We start from the raw sequence: 20,052 nt of genomic DNA, 5'->3' as shown, positions 1-20,052 counted from the left end.
CAACTTAGTGTGAATTCAAGACAAAAGTACCATTTACCTCAGAGAGACAACTTTTCAAGAGTGGTTTTGTTTGGTTCGGTTTTTCTGTCTCTCCCAGCTCCTCAGCATTGGACAAATCCAGGAGATACGTATTATGGCTCTACCACTTAGCACCTGTGGGATTCTCCAAGCCTCGGTTTTCTTACCTGGGAGGGGCATCTGAAAACCATCTGGATTTCAGCCAGTACTCCAGGTAATTCTGAGGCAGGTAGTCCTTATTCCATATTGAGCCAAATACTGGTTTAGGCCATCAGTGAGATCTCACCAAGGGCCTCATGTATCTTGTAAGATTAAAAATTTTGTATGGCACTACTTCATGCTAAAACTCTGGTTAGTAATAAGCAGGGTATTTTCCCTGCATGTGTCTCTCAATAATTAGAGAAAGTTCCTGTCCTGGGACTGCTGAGAGGACCACGCCCAGGTCTGTCTCAGATAAAGTATGAACTGCTGGTCAGGCAGCCTCACTACGTCACATCAACCTGGGTTCACGGCAGTGACTGGGTCAGGGAGGGCCTGGGCAGTCTCATAACAGTCAAGGGCTGTTTCTAGATCTCTAAAAGGAAAATATTTAGGACAAGAAAGACATGCATCCGTGAGTCTGAAATTCTCAAACCTTCCCCAAGCCACCTTCTAATTCTTGAGAGACATATTCAGGGAAAATACCCTACTAATCAGAGTTTTAGCCTGAAGTGCCTTACAAAATTTTTAATCTTACAAGATACATGAGACCCCCTTGGTGAGATCCCACTGATGGCCTAGAGCAGTATTTGGCTCAGTATGGAATAAGGACTACCTGCCTCATAATAACCTGGTTGAAATCCAGATGGTTAGCTCTCCCACGAAGCAAGGAAATTAGGATGATGGGGCCAGAATTATGCATTTTCCATAATTAGTAATTAGTCATTATTTCTGGCCTAGCCTAAAAGCAAGTTGGTCCCCTTTCTTTTAAGATCTTATCCTTACTTTGGTCTTACAGCTTCCAAACTGAGTAGGGGAGGGACAAGCGTTCTGGCAAAGGATGGGACCCAGCCAAGGAAACAATATTGAATTTGAAAATTAAAAAAATAATTTATTATGGGCAAATAGTGCAGGGAGAAAAAAAGAAGGTGGGTGAAATTTTAGGAGAAGTAATGAAATCTTGTGAGAAGATAATAGTTGAAGTAAAAAGCAAACTAAAATATAGCATGAGTTTAAATAATGACGACAGAAGTAGGGGTGCCATACCTAGAGAGAAGAAAATACAGTCCTACCATTCTCTTGTGCCCAGGACTGAGCAAAACTTAAATAATATAACTTCTTGGTTTTCAACTCTTGTTGTCAACCTGTAGATAAAACACAGGACCCTTTGCTGTGATTGCATAAGAAAATGTAAATATGATCAACACAGACAAACGAAACAAACATGGTATTGACAGAAGGTGAGTTGTACAGGGGAGAGGAAAGACAGAGAGCTGTGGGTGCACAAATAGTCTCATGCAGAAAGAAAATGATGAGATTGGGGGAAAGTTGATACCATAAGAAAGTTGATAGTATAGCTATATACTAGAGCTAATATTTCTGGAGAGCTTCTGCGTGTTGGATACTAAAGGCTGCAAATGCCTTATTATTATTTGCATTGTCATGAGAAACTCCGTGTGATGGGTATCATTCATTTCCTCGGTTTACAGGTGAGGAAACAGAGGCCCAGGAAGGTTATATAAATTACTCAGGATTGCAGAGCTAATTAACTGAGGAAGAAAGCTTCCAAGCCAGGTGGTCCATGTCCAGATCCAGTGCTTTTAGCTACTATGCTACCACTTCTCCCATCTATAAAGCTAGGAAAAACTACATGAAGTTACAAAAGAGAAGCAGTATGAGTAATGACATGAATATGATGTATTGGAAAAGAAGAGTGATGAGTAGTAGTGGGGGTAGGAGTTTCTCTTCCTCCTTCATGTTAGGGTGTTAAAATTGATCTAAAATGGATATAGTAGGATAAACATAATGTTTAGAATTATGGGGGTGACATTGAAGTAGCAAAAACCTGTCTCTGGAGAGGGGAACTGGGGTTAGACGGGTTGAATTTCAGTATTATTTGAGTTGCTATCATGTTCATGTATTATTTTCATTAAAAAATACTTTTATTTATTTAGAAATAGCTTCAACTGTGTAAATGCATCAAAACATGAAATTCAAAATTATCTTTAGATCTCTCATATATTTGTTAAATGCTTGCCTTATCAGGATCATTCTTTTCAGCTTTGAAGTCCATTTTTTAAAAAATAAAAAGTCAAGAAGTATGAATTTTTAAAATTAAAAATTGTCCCTGGTTATATTGCCAGGCACCACAGACGGAAGGTGTGGAACTATTAGAAGCAACCTGGATGTCAACCCTGCTTCTGGGAGGCATTTCTGACTACAAGGGCAGGAGATTCTCTGAAGCCAGGTAGCAGGAGTTTTTTGTTTTTTGTTTTAACATCTTTATTGGAGTATAGTTGCTTTACAATCGTGTGTTAGTTTCTGCTTTATAACAAAGTGAATCAGCTATACATATACATATATCCCCATATCCCCTCCCTCTTGCGTCTCCTTACCACCCTTCCTATCACACCCCTCTAGGTGGTCAGAAAGCCCTGAGCTGATCTCCCTGTGCTATGCGGCTGCTTCCCACTAGCTATCTCTTTTACATTTGGTAGAGTATATATGTCCATGCCACTCTCTCACTTTGTCCCAGCTTCCCCTTCCCCGTCCCCATGTCCTCAAGTCCATTCTCTACATCTGCATCTTTATTCCTGTCCTGCCCCAGCAATCCCACTACTGGGCATATACCCTGAGAAAACCGTAATTCAAAAAGATTCATGTACCAATATGTTCATTGCAGCTCTATGTACAATAGCCAGGACATGGAAGCAACCTAAGTGTCCATGGACAGATGAATGGATAAAGAAGATGTGGCACATATATACAATGGAATATTACTGAACCTTAAAAAGAAATGAAATTGAGTTATTTGTAGTGAGGTGGATGGACCTAGAGTCTGTCATACAGAGTGAAGTAAGTCAGAAAGAGAGAAGCAAATACCGTATGCTAACACGTATATATGGAATCTAAAAAAAACAAAAAAAGGGTTCGGGAGCAGGAGTTTTGATCCTCTGGAACCATAACAAACAACTCAGAGTAAATGAATCAGGCTCCTGGGTGCCTGGAGGGGTCTGGAAGCCTCTCTGTGATGGTGTTCTTTGTTTTTACATGTCTAATCTCATAAATGTTGCACTAGGCTCAGTGCTGTGCATTTTTAGGCTGAGTTATATTTTTCCATGTGTGTACTTCATAAAAGTAAGCACTTTTATGCTCTCTTTAAAAAGGGGATCTCCCAGTTGAATTGCCAAGTAAGAGCTTTCTAAGGAATTCATTAAGCATACGTATATGTGCAGTATCTCCATCTGTCATTGAAGTGAGTATGAATGTATGTATGTATATCTGTCTATCTATCTATCATCTATCAATCATTATCTCCCTGTTTACCTATCTGTATCAGTATGCCTAGGCTGCTATAACAAAATATCATAGACTGTGTGGCTTAAACAACAGACGTTTCACACAGTTCTAGAGTCTGGGAAGTCCAAGATCAAGGCAAATCTAGTTCTTGGTGAGTCCTCCTTTTTTGGCTTGTAGAGGGCCACGTTCTTGCTGTCTCTTCACATGGTGGAGAGGGAAAACTCTGGTGTGTCTTCCTCTTCTTATAAGAGCTAATTGCATCATGGCAGCTTCATCCTCATGACCTCTTCTAAACCTAATTACCTCCTAAAGGCCCCACCTCCTAATTGCATCATACATAAGGGGATAGGGTTTCAACATATGAATTTGGTGGGTGGGTGGGCACAGAAATTCAGTCCCTAACTCTGTTAATCTATCTATCTATCTATGTATCTATCTGTGTATCTATCTGTGTATCTATCTATCTATCTATATCTACCTGTCTATCCATCTATCCTTATGTAAAGAAGAGTAACAATGGCTTATAAGTCACTTCCCTACATTATTTTATCCTTCCAAAACTCTTGAGAGGTCAGTAGGCCATAGGAAAAGCACTGAAGCACTTGAAGGTTGAATTAACTGTTTGTGATCACTCAATCAGTAAATGGTGTGCATGGAACTCCACACACATCTTCTCTGTCCTCCTTTCCTCCTTCCATACCTACTACTTGCTGACTCTATTCCAGCCACATTATTTACTAACTCTTCCCTGAGGACACTGGCATCCTTCCTCTGGGCCTTGCAGAGGTTATTCCCATGATCTGGAAGGCTTTTCCCTCAGATGTCTGACTCATCTGAATCCCTCTAGACTGTTCAAATTCCACCTTCCCAGTAAGACTTATCCTGTCTGCCGTTTAAGTTGAAAGGCTTGCTTCTCTCTGCCCACAATCTCACCTCACCATATACTGCTTAATCTCCATAGCATTTATTACTGGCGAACCTACCAGATAATGTACATGGGTTTCTGTTCTCCCCTCCAAGTGGAAGATAGGCTGCACAGACTCAGGAATTTTGCCATTATGAAACCTAGTGAAGGTCCAGCAGAACTCTAGGGTCAGCCATAACTGGGCACAATTATAACTCTTGTGATTTGATACTTTAGTGGGTTAGCTCAGAGCCAAGCCAGTTATTAAAGAGGATCTTTTCTGCTATTTTAAGCAGCATGGTACATTTGAGGTCAACTTAAATTTTCAATAATTACAGAGCAGGTATGAACTCTTCCTTTGTTTCTCCAGATACGTGAACCTGGATGCCAAATCCATCCTCTCTGAGTGTAGTGGGAATGTATGAAGATGACTGGCCTAAGTCTCAATTGAATAAAAAGATGCCCCAAAAGACATTTCAACACTTTCAAAAAGTAGTTATAAAGTGTGGTTCCTTATCACACATCAGGGATTATATAGCCTCCAGTGTGTTTTTTTTTTTGCAGTAAAATTGTGTCATTTCATATTTGAAATTTGCATTATGAAAATAAATCTGTACATGAAGTAATGCGTATTTAATTAATATGAATCATGTAAATTTGGTCCTGGCATTTAAAGTTGGCTTTGACTTTGAATTATTTTTAAATTCATAGAAAATATTGAACTTCTAATAAAATAAAACATTTTAATAATTGATATTAATAATCAACTTCAAAATTTCTTTGTCTGCATTTTCTGTTCAATTTTAAAAGAGAAGTCACTTTCAGTAGTGTTCCAAAGTGAGTGATTGCACCTTCTATGATGTGAAAAAAGATCCGATTGCCATTAGCTGTTCTTAAGTGCTGAACATAACTGAGAGAAATTTTAACGAGATACTCTCTGTCACTGGCAGGAAATCCATCTCCGTCCTTTGCGGGGGCAGTCCCGAGCTCGTGTTTTAATGGACGCGAAGGCAAACTGTGGTTCTCACGTGACTTTCTGAAGCACCCCCGCAGCAGGCCCAGGTACCTTGAGTGGACTAAGTCTCACTTTATAGCAGTGGCATCAGATGGTGGCTACAGAAGTTTGCCGACGTCCCTGTGTGCTCTTACAGGCTCTGCAGACTGGGGGACGAAAGGACCAAGGAACTCTGCCCTCAGGAATCCCAAGTGACTGGAGGGACACAGCATCAGGGCCCCAGGCAGTGTCTCCCACTGTTCAGGAGGTGGGTGGAGGCTCCGCAGCTTCATTTCATCCAGTCCCTTCCAGTATTTAAAATTGTTGTCAAGATGCTGCATTAACTCAGACAGGCCTACAAAGGCGTCCCAAGCAGCAAACATGTCTGTGATGAAATAGTCAATGAAAGAGATTTGGGATTTGGGGATGCTGCAGGTATTTCTGTCAAAAACTGACATCACTACAGGCAAGTCCTGTCGCTTCTCTTCATCAGTCTGAGAAAAACATTCTTCTGAGATACGTGCACCAGATTCTGAGATACTGCACTTTCCCAGGGGTCAGCAGGGATTGGACGCATCAGCACACTTAATCAGCATTCGTTTGATCAGACTGCGGTTGTCTGGAGTTCTGAGCATAGTGATTATGGCTTCTTGATTTTTACCAGTTTCTCCATCTTCCTCTAATGCTGCCAAGGGCTTGCTGATGCTATTGACTAATTTGTTGATGTGCTCAAAGTGCTTTGTCATTTCTGTGGCTAAGACCATGTCGATAATACTCTGGTGCAGCGTCCAGTAGTCATCCCTCTCCATGTTTTTAAAGATGTTGCATTTATCATCACGAGTGGTCAGCTGGAAGGCCAAGGCCGCGAGGTGGCTCTCGAGCACAGCAGTGTCGTTATACAGAATGGCCAGCTCGCTCCCAGCATTGCACAGGAAGGAGTTGGTTCTCCCGGGGTGGTCCAGGTCATGGACAGTGGCTGCAATGAGGGCAGCGATCTCATCAAGTGAATCTAAAGTTTGCTTTATCCTCTCTTTGCAGAGAAAATAGGCAGTGGCGTGAAGCACATCGGCAGAATGTGTAGATTTGTGGTAGGGGTTAGAAGCATGATAATTGGCTTCGATAATTTGCAACCATGATCTCAGCGTTGTCTCAGAGCATTTTAAGACTTCACAGACTCCAAAGCGAGCAAATATTTTGAGACCAAGATAAATCAAAGGCCTTTTATGAGTGGCAGCCTCCAGTTCAAAAATATCAAAGTCCCAGAATTCCTCATTTTCCATGGCCCGAGTTATCTGTGATTGGACGTTGTGAAGGGAGGTGGAGGTGATTATACTGCTGGAAACGTGTTGAAGGTTTTTTGTTGAAAGAACATACACATTCCTGGATGGTCTTCGCAAAACATCAGACATTAAGTCCCTAACAAGGTCAATGGCATGAGGATCATTGTCCTTAGCATCAAATTTTGGTGAATATAATTCAGTGGTTCTTAGAATTTCCAGCACATGATCTAAGGCTTCTGTCACAGGCATGGGACTGCTTTCCTGGGCAGCACTGATGATATCGGTTGCCATGGTGATGGGCGCCTCAATCTACATGGAATGTATCCAGACCGTGGAGGAGCGTCGTCTCTGGCTGGAAACTTTTCTTGTTCGAGAGGCAGCAGTTCTGACATCTAGTGAGTTTTTTCTCCCGTCGTTATGTTTGCCTGACTGATTATCTGTTTGAGTGTCAGACTGAACACATTCAGCTATTTCTCAGCCTTATTGTTGCCATTGCACACTCTGACAATGGACACATAGTGTCTAATTGTTCCTCCCTGTCCAATGACAGGTATCATCTTCACATTTTGTTGTTGAGAGACATACAGAGAAGCCAGGGTGAGTCGCCCCATCTCTCCCTCCTCTGGACCTTAGCTCCTCCTGATTGTCACTCGTTACACTGAGAACAGATTTCAGGACTCAGCACGTGCAGCCATAATGTGTGCCTAATTCCACATCCCAGTCACTGGGACACAAAATTTTGGTGTCTTCAAGTCTGGCTCCCACATCACCACTCACATATGTCAGTTCTTCCTCTACAGCTGAGTCAGTGAGTAAAGACACATAAACAGAAGCAGATTAATATGAACAAGGTTTTATTGACATATATATATGTACATAAAGCTGGGAAAGAGAAGGGCCCATTGAGGCAAATGCATAGGGGGAGAGGAAGCATCTGAAAACAGCAGTGGGCATCCTGCCAGTTCCAAGTCTAGGGAAACTGGCTGGGGGCTTGGGTCCGCCAAGTTAACAGTCAAGCCAGGGATGGCACAGTGGATGGTACAGGCAGCTCTCTTCCATTCTCCTAACTGGAACTTCTCAAGTCTGGTGTAGTTCTGAAGTGGGCTCATATGCCACACGCACACACACACTCACTCTTGCACACCCCTGAGGTGTGGTCCTCCGGCTTGCTGTAGGAAGAGAGGAGGTTAAGTTTCACTTAAATGGGCTGAGCCGCTTTCCAGTGAGGCAAAGTCCATTCATGGTTACACACAGTTTGCAGAATAAGATCTGCTCTTCATTTGTAGAGTTTCTTCATAGAAGAAAGGAATTAGCTCATGGCTCCTATGAAGCCCTGGGCAAGTTATGAGGCTGCCAGGCTCCTATGAGCACAGGCACAGCTGCCCTGACCAGAAGCCTCCAAACACAATGCCGGCTTGTCTAAGTCGGAGTGGTGTCCTGAATTGGGGACCCCAGTGTTCTGAGAGTAGTGGTTCCTCTCTAAATATAGATGGTGCTATCCCCCATGGCACCACCTGGGTTTTGGGTGGGTGGGGGCCAGGTGCTTTGTATGAATGTGGCACCAGAAGTGTATGCAGTCACAGCAGGTGTGGTGCTGTCCCCCATGGCCCCCCGTTCTCTGCACAGATGGGTTCCAAGTCTGATGGCAGTTATTGACACAGAGCTTCCCAGTACCGGTGAGATGTTGTGCCCTCCATCCTCACCACCTGTGTATTGGCCAGGTAGATCCCAGTTGTAAGCGGGAATACCAGGTCCTCCAATCATGGGCATGATGTTGTGCCCTCCTAGACGACCACCACCTAGTGGGCAGGTGGGCCCCTTGTGCTCGGAGATAAGGTAGAACTAGAAGTGTGTTGAAACCCACGGGTGGTACCCACACTTGCAACTCCAGCAGATGTGGTGTGCTCTGTTGGAAGGTGGAAACTGACATGTCCCTTGACACAGATTTCGTCTCCTTGGTGATGGAACTTTTAAACGTAGATTTTCTACGTCCAGATGGGCCCTGTGTGCAGTGGCGGAAAGTGGAAAGAAACACTAGGGCCTCCCATCGTGGGGATGGTGTTGTCCCCTGCCATCACCGTACCACCTGTATTCAGCGCAGGTAGGCCCCAGGTATTTGGATTTAAGGTAGAATCAGGTATGTTCCCAAATGCTGGGATGGTGCTTGCCCCTCCTGCTGCAGCAGCCTTGCCGTGGTAGGTAGATGGCAGGTTGTCCCAAAGTAGGAACAGAAACGGTGCTGGGTGCCCCACTTAGACCTGTCCCAAAGTTAAGTGGTCTGGATGCCTCTGAATGAGTGAGGCCTGGGGCTGACACACCAACTCCAAGGCTCCCACCGGCCGTAGGGGTTGCAGGTCACATGAACAGTGGGCCCGGTGTGGTGTCGGCAAAGAGCGAGCTACCGTCTCCAGTACTGGGCATCCTGGTGGCAACTCCAAACACAGTAGCAATGGACACAGACCTAGGGAGAATGCCTGGGTAGTCACCAAAGCCTGGCTGCATGATGCTGGTGGTGACAAATACGGAAGAGGGCAAAGTTGACTGCATGATGCTGACTCGTGGTGGCTAGGCTGCAGGAGCGGCTAGGACTTTAACTTGTGCTGAGGCTATTGGGTTTCCCAATAGAAAACACTCGTTAGGCTTCGGCACATCGTTGGCCCCCAGTTTGGCCTGAGACGGGAGACCTGGGACTGAGGAAGCTTGAAGTGTTTGTCTATCTGTTGCCCGTGTCACAGGTAAATGCGTGGAGGAATGGGCTGAGGCATTGCTACCACTGGGTGGTGTGTTCCCAGAACAAGGATCAGCCCTGTGAAATAGCTATTAGTTCCGCCTGGAGACAGGGGCAGACTGAAAATGACAGCCTGGGAAGGAGGTGTGGTGTCCATAGGTTCAGTGTTAGAGCTACTACCTGCTGAAGTACGCTTGATAGCTGAAGTCGTAAATGGGGGGCTGAGAAAAACAGGAGCTGAATGGAAAATGACAGCATGGGAAGGAGGTGTGTTGTCCATAGGTTCAGAGTCAGAGATTCTGCCTGCTGAAGCTGTAATGTGGGGCTGGGGAAAACAGGAACCGAATGGAAAATGACAGCCTGGGAAGGAGGTGTGTTGTCTGTCCATAGGTTGAGTGTCAGAGATTCTGCCTGCTGAAGCCGTAAATGGGAGACTGGGGAAAACAGGAGCAGAATGGAAAATGACAGCCTGGGAAGAAGGTGACGTGTCCATAGGTTCAGTGTCAGAGCTTCTGCCTGCTGAAGCCGTAAATGCGGGGCTGGGTAAAACAGGAGCCGAATGGAAAATGACAGACTGGAAAGGATGTGTGTTGCCCATAGGTTCAGTGTCAGAGCTTCTGCCTGCTGAAGCCGTAAATGCGGGGCTGGGTAAAACAGGAGCCGAATGGAAAATGACAGACTGGAAAGGATGTGTGTTGCCCATAGGTTCAGTGTCAGAGCTTCTGCCTGTTTACGATGTAAATGGGGGGCTGGGTAAAAAAGGAGCCGATTGGAAAATGACAGCCTGAGAACGAGCTGTGTTGTCCATAGGTTCAGTGTCAGAGCTTCTGCCTGCTGAAGCTGTAAATGGGGGGCTGGGGGAAACAAGAGTCGAATGGAAAAGGACAGCCTGCAAAGGAGGAGTGGTGTCCATAGATTCAGTGTCAGAGCGTCTGCCTGCTGAAGCCGTAAGTGTGGGGAAGGGTAAAACAGTCGTCAAATTAAAAATGACACCCTGGGAAGGAGGTTTGTTGTCCATAGGTTCAGTGTCAGAGTTTCTCCCTGCTGAAACCATAAATGTGGGGCTGGGAAAAAGAGGAGCCAAATGGAAAATGACTGCCTGGGATGGAGGTGTTGTGTACATAGGTTGAGTGTCAGAGCTGCTACCTGCTGTAGTACCAGTGACGACTGCAGCCCTAAATGGGGGTTGAGGAAAACAGGAGCCAAATGGAAAATGACAGCATGGGAAGGAGGTGTGGTGTCCATAGGTTCAGTGTCAATGCTTCCGCCTACTGAAGCTGTAAATGGGGTGGTGGGGAAAACAGGAGCCTAATGGAAAATGACAGCCTGGGAAGGAAGTGTGGTGTCCATAGATTCAGTATCAGAGCTGCTGCCTACTGAAGCCATAAACGGGGGGCTGGGATAACAGGAGCCCAGTGGAAAGTGACAACCTGGGAAGGAGGTGTGTTGTCAATCGATTCACCAAAAGAGCTTCTGCCTGCTGAAGCTGTAAATGGGGGGCTGAGTAAAACAGCAGTCAGATGGAAAATGACGGCCTGCAAAAGAGGTGTGGTATCCATAGATTCAGTATCAGAGCTTCTGCCTGTTGAAGTGGAAAATGGGGGGATGGAAAATTCAGGAGACGAATGGAAAATGACATCCTGGGAAGTAGTTGTGCTGTCCACAGGTTCTGTGTCACTCTTCTGCCTCTTTATGATGTAAAAGGTGGGCTGGGGAAAACAGGAGCCGAATGGAAAATGAAAGCCTGGGAAGGAGGTGTCTTCTCCATAGGTTCAGTGTCAGAGCTTCTGCCTGCTTAGGCCATAAACTGGGTCCTGGAACAGACAGGAGCCTACTGGAAAATGACAGCCTGGGAAGGAGTTTTTTTGTCCATATTTTCATTGTCAGAGCTTCTGCATTCTGAAGCCGTAAATGGGGAGCTGGCGAAAACCGGAGCCGAATGGAAAATGACAGCCTGGGAAGGACGTGTGTTGTCCATAGGTTCAGTGTCACAGATTCTGCCTTCTTACGATGTAAATTGCTGGCTCGGAAATACAGGAGCCGAAAGGAAAATGACAGCCTGGGAAGGAGGTGTGTTTTCCATAGTTTCAGTGTCAGAGCTTCTGCCACTTGAGGCCGTAAATGGGGGCCTGGGGAAAACAGGAGCCGAATGGAAAGTGACAGCCTGGGAAGGAGTTGTTTTGTCCCTAGGTTCAGTGTCAGAGCTTCTGCATTCTGAAGCTGTAAATGGGGGGCTGGGGAAAACAGAAGCCGAATGGAAAGTGACAGCCTGGGAAGGAGTTGTTTTGTCTCTAGGTTCAGTGTCAGAGCTTCTGCATTCTGAAGCCGTAAATGGGGGGCTGGGGAAAACAGAAGCCGAATGGAAAATGACAGCCTGGGAAGGAGGTGTGTTGTCCATAGGTTCAATGTCAGAGATTTTGCCTTCTTAGAATGTAAACGGGAGGCTGGGAAATACAGGAACCAAATGGAAAATGACAGGCTGGGAAGGATGTGTGTTGCCCATAGGTTCAGTGTCAGAGCTTCTGCCTGCTGAAACCGAAAATGGGGGTCTGGGGAACACAGGAGCCGAATGGGAAGTGACAACCTGGGAAGGAGTTGTTTTGTCTATAGGTTCAGTGTCAGGGATTCTGCCTGCTGAAGCGGTAAAGGGGGGCTGAGGAATACAGGAACCGAATGGAAAATGACAGCGTGGGTACGAGGTGTGGTGTCCATATATTCAGTGTCAGACCTTCTGCCTGCTGAAGCCGTAAGGGTGAGACTGGGGAAACCAGGTGTCAAATGAAAAATAACACCCTAGGAAGGAGGTGTGTTGTCCATAGGTTCAGTGTCACAGTTGCTACCTGCTGTAGTACCCATGACGGCTGAAGGCCTAAATGGGGGTTGAGGCAAACAGAAGCCGAATGGAAAATGACAGCCTGGGAAGGAGGTGTGGTGTCCAAAGTTTCAGTGTCAGAGCTTCTACCTGTTGAAGCCAACAATGGGGGGATGGGGAAGACAGGACCTGAATGGAAAATGACAGCCTGAGAAGGCGGTGTGTTGTCCATAGGTTCAGTGTCAGAGCTTCAACCTGTTGAAGTACCCATGACGGCTGAATCTGTAAAAGGGAGGCTGAGGAAAACCGGAGCCGAATGGAAAATGACAGCCTGGGAAGGAGTTGTGCTGTCCACAGGTTCTGTGTCACTCTTCTGCCTCTTTATGATGTAAAAGGTGGGCTGGCGAAAACAGGAGCCGAATGGAAAATGACAGCCTGTTAGCCTGCTGAAGCCGTAAGTGTGAGGCTTGGGAAACCAGGTGCCACATGAAAAATGACACCCTAGGAAGGAGGTGTGTTGTCCATAGGTTCAGTGTCACAGTTGCTACGTACTGTAGTACCCATGTCGGCTGAAGACCTTAATTGGGGTTGAGACAAAGAGGAGCCAAATGGAAAATGACAGCCTGGAAAGGAGTTGTGTTGTCCTCAGGTTCAGTGTCAGAGCTTCTGCCTCTTGTAGCCGAAAATGGGGGGAAGGGGAAACAGGAGCCGAATTGAAAATGACAGCCTGAGAAGGAGGTGTTTTGTCCGTAGGTTCAGTGTCAGAGCTTCAACCTGTTGAAGTACCCATGACGGCTGAATCCGTAAAAGGAGGGCTGAGGAAAACAGGAGCAGACTGGAAAACGACAGCCTGGTATGGAGTCGTGGTGTCCATAGGTTCAGTTGCACAGCCTCTGCCTGCTGAGGCCGTAAATCATGGTTTGGGGAAACAGGACCCGAATGGAAAATGACAGCCTGGAAATGAAGTGTGGTGTCCATAGTTACAGTGTCAGAGCTTCTGCCTCTTGAGGCCATAAATGGAGCCCTGGAGAAAACAACAGACCAAACGAAAATGACAGCCTGGGAAGGCGGTGTGATGTTCATAGGTTCAGTGTCAGAGCTTCTGCCTGCTGAAGCCGTAAATGGAGGGCTGGAAAAATAGGAGCCGAATGGAAGATGACAGCCTGGGATGTAGGTGTTGTGTCCATAGGTACAGTGTCAGAGCTGCTACCTGCTGAAGTACCGATGATGGCTGAAACCCTAAATGGGGCGCTCAGGAAAACAGGAGCCGAATGGAAAATGACAACCTAGGAAAGAAGTGTGGTGTCCTTGGGTTCAGTGTCAGAGCTTCTGCCTGCTGAAGCTGTAAATGGGTGGCTGTGGAAAACAGGAGCCGAATGGCAAATGACAGCCCGGGTAGGAGGTGTGTTGTCTATAGGTTCATTGTCAGAGCTTCGGCCTGCTGAAGTCGAAAATTGGGGGTTCAGGAAAACAGGAGGCGAACGGAAATTGACAGCCTGGGAAGAAGGTTGGTTGTCCATAGGTTCAGTGTCAGAGCTGCTATGTGCTGAAGTACCGATGACGGCTGAAGCCCTAAATGGGGGGCTCAGGAAAACAGGAGCGGAATGGAAAATGACAACGTGGGAAGGAAGTGTGTTGTCCATAGTTTCAGTGTCAGAGCTCCTACCTGCTGAAGCTATAAATGGGTGGCTGTGGAAAACAGGAGCCGAATGGAAAATGACAGCCTGGGAAGGAGGTGTGTTGTCCATAGGTTCTGTGTCAGCACTTCCGCCTGCTTACGACGTAAATCAGGGGCTAGGGAAAACAGGAGCCAAATGGAAAATGACAGCCTGGAAAGGAGGTGTGTTCTGTAATAGCTTCATTGTCAGACCTTCTGCCTGCTGAAGCCGTAAATGGGGTCTGGGGAAAACAGGAGCCGAATGGAAAGTGACAGCCTGGGAAGGAGGTTGGCTGTCAATAGGTTCAGTGTCAGAGCGTCTGCCTGCTGAAGCTGTTAAATTTGGGGCTGGGGAAAACAGGAGCCGAATGGAAAATGACAGTCTGGGAAGGCGGTGTGTTGCCCATAGGTTCAGTGTCAATGCTTCTGCCTGCTGAAGCCGTAAATGGGGTGGTGGGGAAAGCAGGAGCCTAATGGAAAATGACAGCGTGGGAAGGAAGTGTGGTGTCCATTGATTCAGTATCAGAGCTGCTGCCTACTGAAGCCGTAAGTGTGGGGCTGGGGAAAACAGGCGTCAATTTGAAAATGACACACTGGGAACAAGGTGTGTTGTCCACAGGTTCAGTGTCAGAGCTTCTGCCTGTTGCAGCTGTCAATGGGAGGATGGGGAAAACAGGAGCTGAATAGAAAGTGATAGCCTGAGAAAGAGATGTTTTGTCCCTAGGTCCTGTGTCAGAGCTTCTGCGTGCTTACGCCATAAATGGGGGCCTGGGAATAAAACAGGAGTGAATGGAAAGTGACAGCCTGGGTAAGAGGCGTTTTGTCCATAGTTTCAGTGTTACAGTTTCTGCCTGCTGAAGCCATAAATGGGGGACTGGGGAAAACAGGAGTCGAATGGAGAATGACAGCCTGGGAAAGAGGTGTTTTGTCCATAGATTCAGTGTCAGAGCTTCTGCCTGCTGAAGCTGTAAATGGGGGCAGGGGAAAACAGGAACCGAATGGAAAATGACAGCCTGGGAAGGAGGTGTGGTTTCCATTGATTCAGTGTCAGAGCTTCTGCCTGCTGAAGCCGTAAGTGTGAGCCTGGGGAAACCAGGTGTCAAATGAAAAATGACACCCTGGGAAGGAGGTGTGTTGTCTATAGGTGCAGTGTTGAGTTGCTACTTGCTGTAGTACCCATGGCGGCTGAAGCCCTAAATGGGGGTTGAGGAAAACAGGAGCCGAATGGAAAATGAAAGCCTGGGAAGGAGGTGTGCTGTCCATAGGCTCGGTGTCAGAGCTGCTGCCTGCTGAAGCCGTAAAAGGTGGGCTGGGGAAAACAGGAGCCGAGTGGAAAATTACAGCTTGGGAAGGAGGTGTTGTGTCCATAGGTTCAGTGTCAGAGCTTCTGCATGCTGGAGCCGTAATTGGGGGTTTCGGGGAAAACAGGAGCCAAATGGAAAATGACAGCCGGAGAAGGAGGTGGGTTGTCCATAGGTTCAGTGACAGAGTTTCAACCTGTTGAAGTACCCATGACGGCTGAATCCGTAAAAGGGGAGCTGAGTAAACCAGGAGCAGAATGAAAAATGACAGCCTGGGAAGGAGGTGTTGTGTCCATAGGTTCAGTGTCAGAGCTGCTACCTGCTGAAGTACTAATGACGGCTGAAGCCCTAAATGCGGGGGCTCAGGAAAACAGGAGCCGAATGGAAAATGACAGCCTGGGAAGGAGTGTGTTGTCCAAAGGTTCAGTGTCAGAGATTCTGCCTGTTGAAGCCGACAGTGGGGAGATGGGGAAAACGGGAGCCGAATGGAAAATGACAGTCGGATAAGGAGGTGTGTTCTCCATAGGTTCAGTGTCATAGAGTTTCAACCTGTTGAAGTAAACATGACGGCTGAATCTGTAAAAGTGGGGCTGAGGAAAACAGGAGAAGAATGGAAAATGACAACTTGGGAAGGAGGTGTTTCATCCATAGGTTCATTGTCAGAGCTGCAACATCTTAAAGGAACCATGATAGCTGAATCCGTAAAAGGGGTCTGAGGAAAAAAGGAGCAGAATGGAAAATGACAGCCTGGGAACGAGGTGTGGTGTCCATAGATTCAGTGTCATAGCTTCTGCCTGCTAAAGCCATAAGTATGAGGCTTGTGAAACCGGGTGTCAAATGAAAAATAACACCCTGGGAAGGAGGTGTGTTGTCCATAGGTTCAGTGTCAGACCTTTTGCCTGCTGAAGCCATAAATGGGTGTTGGGAAAACAGGAGCCAAATAGACAATGACTTCCTGAGATGGATGTGTGGTGTTCATATGTACAGTGTCAGAGTTGCTACCTGCTGTAGTACCAATGATGACTGCAGCCCTAAATGGGGGTTGAGGAAAACAGGAACCGAATGGAAAATGACAGCCTGGGAAGGAGTTGTTTTGTCCATATTTTTTTCAGTGTCAGAGCTTCTGCATTCTGAAGCCGTAAATAGGGAGCTGGCGAAAACCGGAGCCGAATGGAAAATGACAGCCTGGGAAGGATGTGTGTTGTCCATAGGTCCAGTGTCACAGATTCTGCCTTCTTACGATGTAAATGGGAGGCTCGGAAATACAGGAGCCGAAAGGAAAATGACAGCCTGGGAACGAGGTGTTTTGTTTATAGGTTTAGTGTCAGAGCTTCCCCCTGCTGAAGCTGTAAAGGGGGGTTGGGGAAAACAGGAACCGAATGGAAAATGTCAGCCTGGGAACGAGGTGTGGTGCCCATAGATTCAGTGTCAGAGCTTCAGCCTGCTGAAGCCATAAGTGTGAGGCTTGGGAAACCAGGTGTCACATGAAAAATGACACCCTAGGAAGGAGGTGTGCTGTCCATAGGTTCAGTGTCACAGTTGCTGCCTGCTGTAGTACCCATGTCGGCTGAAACCCTAAATTGGGGTTGGGACAAAGAGGAGGCAAATGGAAAATGACAGCCTGGGAACGAGGTGTGGTGTCCGTAGGTTCAGTGTCACAGTTGCTGCCTGCTGTAGTACCCATGTCGGCTGAAACCCTAAATTGGGGTTGGGACAAAGAGGAGGCAAATGGAAAATGACAGCCTGGGAACGAGGTGTGGTGTCCGTAGGTTCAGTGTCACAGTTGCTGCCTGCTGTAGTACCCATGTCGGCTGAAACCCTAAATTGGGGTTGGGACAAAGAGGAGGCAAATGGAAAATGACAGCCTGGGAACGAGGTGTGGTGTCCGTAGGTTCAGTGTCACAGTTGCTGCCTGCTGTAGTACCCATGTCGGCTGAAACCCTAAATTGGGGTTGGGACAAAGAGGAGGCAAATGGAAAATGACAGCCTGGGAAGGAGATGTGTTGTCCACAGGTTCAGTGTCAGAGCTTCTGCCTGTTGTAGCCGAAAATGGGGGGAAGGGGAAACAGGAACCGAATAGAAAATGATATCCTGAGAAGGAGGTGTGTTGTCCATAGGTTCAGTGTCAGAGCTTCTGCCTGTTGTAGCCGAAAGTGGGGGGAAGGGGAACCAGGAACCGAATAGAAAATGATATCCTGAGAAGGAGGTGGGTTGTCCATAGGTTCAGTGTCACAGTTGCTACCTGCTGTAGTACCCATGACGGCCGAAGGCCTAAATGGGGGTTGAGGCAAACAGAAGCCGAATGGAAAAATGACAGCCTAGGAAGGAGGTGTGGTGTCCAAAGTTTCAGTGTCAGAGCTTCTACCTGTTGAAGCCAACGATGGGGGTATGGGGAAAACAGGACCCAAATGGAAAATGACAGCCTGAGAAGGCGGTGTGTTGTCCATAGGTTCAGTGTCAGAGCTTCAACCTGTTGAAGTACCCATGACGGCTGAATCTGTACAAGGGAGGCTGAGGAAAACAGGAGCAGAATGGAAAATGACAGCCTGGGAATGAAGTGTGTTGTCCATAGTTTCAGTGTCAGAGCTTTTTGTCTCTTGAGGCCACACAAGGGGGCCTGGAAAAAACAAGAGCCGAATGGCAAATGACAGCCTGGGAAGGTGGTGTGATGTTCACAGGTTCAGTGTCAGACCTTCTGCCTGCTAAAGCCGTAAATGCGGTCTGGGGAAAACAGGAGCCGAATTGAAAGTGACAGCCTGGGAAGGAGGTGTTTTGTCCATAGGTTCAGTGTCAGAGCTTCAACATGTTGAAGTACCCATGATGGCTGAATCCGTAAAAGGGGGGCTGAGGAAAGCAGGAGCAGAACGTAAAATGTCAGCCTGAGAAGGAGGTGTTGTGTCCATAGTTTCAGCATCAGATATTCTGCCTGCTGAAGCCGTAAATGGGTGGCTGGGGAAAACAGGAGCCAAATGGAAAATGACAGCCTGGGAAGGAGGTGTGTTTTCCATAGTTTCAGTGTCAGAGCTTCTGCCACTTGAGGCCGTAAATGGGGGCCTGGAGAAAACAGGAGCCCAAAGGAAAATGACAGCCTGGGAACGGAACGAGGTGTGGTGTCCGTAGATTCAGTGTCATAGCTTCTGCCTGCTGAAGCCGTAAGTCTGAGGCTTGTGAAACCAGGTGTCAAATGGAAAATGACAGCCTGGGAAGGAGGTGTGTTGTCCATAGGTTCAGTGTCAGACCTTTTGCCTGCTGATGCCATCAATGGGGGTTGGGAAAACAGGAGCCAAATAGAAAATGACTGCCTGAGATGGAGGTGTGGTGTTCACATGTTCAGTGTCCGAGTTGCTACCTGCTGTAGTACCCATGACGGCTGCAGCCCTAAATGGGGGTTGAGGAAAACAGGAACCGAATGGAAAATGACAGCCTGGGAAGGCGGTGTGTTGCCCATAGGTTCAGTGTCAATGCTTCTGCCTGCTGAAGCTGTAAATGGGGTGGTGGGGAAAACAGGAGCCTAATGGAAAATGACAGCCTGGGAAGGAAGTGTGGTGTCCATAGATTCAGTATCAGAGCTGCTGCCTACTGAAGCCGTAAATGGGGGGCTGGGATAACAGGAGCCCAATGGAAAGTGACAACCTGGGAAGGAGGTGTGTTGTCAATCGATTCACTAAGAGAGCTTCTGCCTGCTGAAGCTGTAAATGGGGGGCTGAGGAAAGCAGCAGTCGAATGGAAAAGGACAGCCTGCGAAAGAGGTGTGGTGTCCATAGATTCAGTATGAGAGCTTCTGCCTGCTGAATCCTTAAGTGTGGGGCTGGGGAAAATAGGCGTCAAATTAAAATGACACACTGGGAACGAGGTGTGTTGGCCACAGGTTCAGTGTCAGAGCTTCTGCCTGTTGAAGTGGAAAATGGGGGGATGGAAAATTCAGGAGACGAATTGAAAATGACAGCCTGGGAAGGAGTTGTGCTGTCCACAGGTTCTGTGTCACTCTTCTGCCTCTTTATGATGTAAAAGGTGGGCTGGGGAAAACAGGAGCCGAATGCAAAATGACAACCTGGGAAGGAGGTGTTGTGCCCATAGGTTCAGTGTCAGAACTTCTGCCTGCTTAGGCCATAAACGGGGGCCTGGAACAAACAGGAACCTACTGGAAAATGACAGCCTGGGAAGGAGTTGTTTTGTCCATATTTTCAGTGTCACAGCTTCTGCATTCTGAAGCCGTAAATGGGGAGCTGGCGAAAACAGGAGCCGAGTGGAAATTGACAGCCTGGGAAGGATGTGTGTTGTCCATAGATTCAGTGTCACTGATTCTGCCTTCTTACGATGTAAATTGTTGGCTCGGAAATACAGGAGCCGAAAGGAAAATGACAGCCTGGGAACGGGCTGTTTTGTTTATAGGTTTAGTGTCCGAGCTTCCCCCTGCTGAAGCTGTAAAGGGGGGTTGGGGAAAACAGGAACCGAATGGAAAATGTCAGCCTGGGACCGAGGTGTGGTGCCCATAGATTCAGTGTCAGAGCTTCTGCCTGTTGTAGCCGAAAATAGGGTGTAGGGGAAACAGGAGCCGAAATGAAAATGACAGCCTGAGAAGGAGGGGTGTTGTCCATAGGTTCAGTGTCATAGTTGCTACGTGCTGTAGTACCCATGTCGGCTGAAGCCCTAAATTGGGGTTGATACAAAGAGGAGCCGAATGGAAAATGACAGTCTGGGAAGGAGTTGTGTTGTCCACAGGTTCAGTGTCAGAGCTTCTGCCTGTTGTAGCCGAAAATAGGGGGAAGGGGAAACAGGAGCCGAAATGAAAATGACAGCCTGAGAAGGAGGTGTGTTGTCCATAGGTTCAGTGTCAGAACTTCAACCTGTTGAAGTACC

The 20,052-nt window shown here is 47.1% G+C and overlaps 1 pseudogene; it reads right to left on the bottom strand.

Annotated features, from left to right (window-relative positions):
• Positions 1 to 5,533: 5,533 nt before the first annotated feature.
• On the bottom strand, positions 5,534 to 7,305 carry LOC112408404 (high affinity cAMP-specific and IBMX-insensitive 3',5'-cyclic phosphodiesterase 8A pseudogene; annotated as a pseudogene).
• Between the last annotated feature and the right edge of the window lie 12,747 nt (positions 7,306 to 20,052).

Source organism: Neophocaena asiaeorientalis, unplaced genomic scaffold (genome assembly GCF_003031525.2).
Source record: "Neophocaena asiaeorientalis asiaeorientalis breed wild unplaced genomic scaffold, Neophocaena_asiaeorientalis_V1.1 scaffold585, whole genome shotgun sequence".
NCBI classification, from domain to species: Eukaryota; Metazoa; Chordata; class Mammalia; order Artiodactyla; family Phocoenidae; genus Neophocaena; species Neophocaena asiaeorientalis.
The sequence above is the reverse complement of the archived record's forward strand: the minus strand, read 5'-3'. Positions and strand labels throughout refer to the sequence as shown.